The sequence below is a fragment of the Mus musculus genome, chromosome 8 (assembly GCF_000001635.26).
Source record: "Mus musculus strain C57BL/6J chromosome 8, GRCm38.p6 C57BL/6J".
In the NCBI taxonomy this organism is placed as follows: domain Eukaryota; kingdom Metazoa; phylum Chordata; class Mammalia; order Rodentia; family Muridae; genus Mus; species Mus musculus.
The window spans coordinates 51,866,855-51,867,930 of NC_000074.6; positions in this window are offsets into that span (position 1 = coordinate 51,866,855).

Here is a 1,076-nt window from a genome sequence, read left to right on the forward strand (position 1 = left end):
AATAAAAATGCCTTAAAAATGGGGTACAGAGCTAAACAAATAATTTTCAACTGAGGAATATCAAATGACCAAGAAGCACCTAAAGAATTATTCATCGACCTTAGTCATCAGGGAAATGCAAATCAAAACAACCCTGAGATTCCACCTCACACCAGTCAGAATGGCTAATATCAAAAATTCAGTTGACAGCAGATGCCAGTGAGGATGTGGAGAAAGAGGATGTGTTGATGGGATTGCAGGGTTGTACAAGCACTCTGCAAATCAATTTGGCATTTTCTCAGAAAATTAGAAATAGTACTACCAGAGGATTCAGATATACCACTCCTGAGCATATACCCAAAAGATGCTCCAACATGCAATAAGGACACATATTCTATTATGTTCACAGCAGCCATATTTATAATAGCTAGAAGCTGGAAACAACTCAGATGTCCCTCAACAGAGGGATGGATACAGAAGTTCTAGTATATTTCTACAATGGAATACTACTCAGCAATTAACAACAATGACTTCATGAAACTTGCCAGCAAATGGATGGATCTAGAAAATATCATCCTGAATGAGGTAATACAGTCACAAAAACCACACAGGCCCTGTACTCACTGATGAGTGAGTATTAGCCAAGGAGCATAGAATAACCATGATAAAACTCACTGACCACATGAAGCTCAAGAGGAAGGAAGACCAAGGAGTGGATGCTTCATTCCCACTTAAATAGGAGAACAAAATAATCAAAGGAAGTAGAGGATGAGAGGGTTTGGAGAAAGAGAAGAGGGGGTTGGGTAGAAGCAGGGCAGAATCAGACATGGGAGGAGATGGAGCTTTAAAGAGGGTCATGAAATTGAACAGAAGTGTTAGGGAACTGGGGGTAGCAACCAGACCGTCTAACTTTTTATACATAAGCAAAAGAGAAAAGCTAGGATATTTACACATTATTTTTAAACACAAACAAACAACAAAAAAAAGAGGATATCTGTACCATATTTCCTCATGTTAAACATGGGATACTTTGTTTAGAAATTGAAGTTGATGAAAAATACAAAGAAATCAGTAAGACAAATACAAAGACATAACTA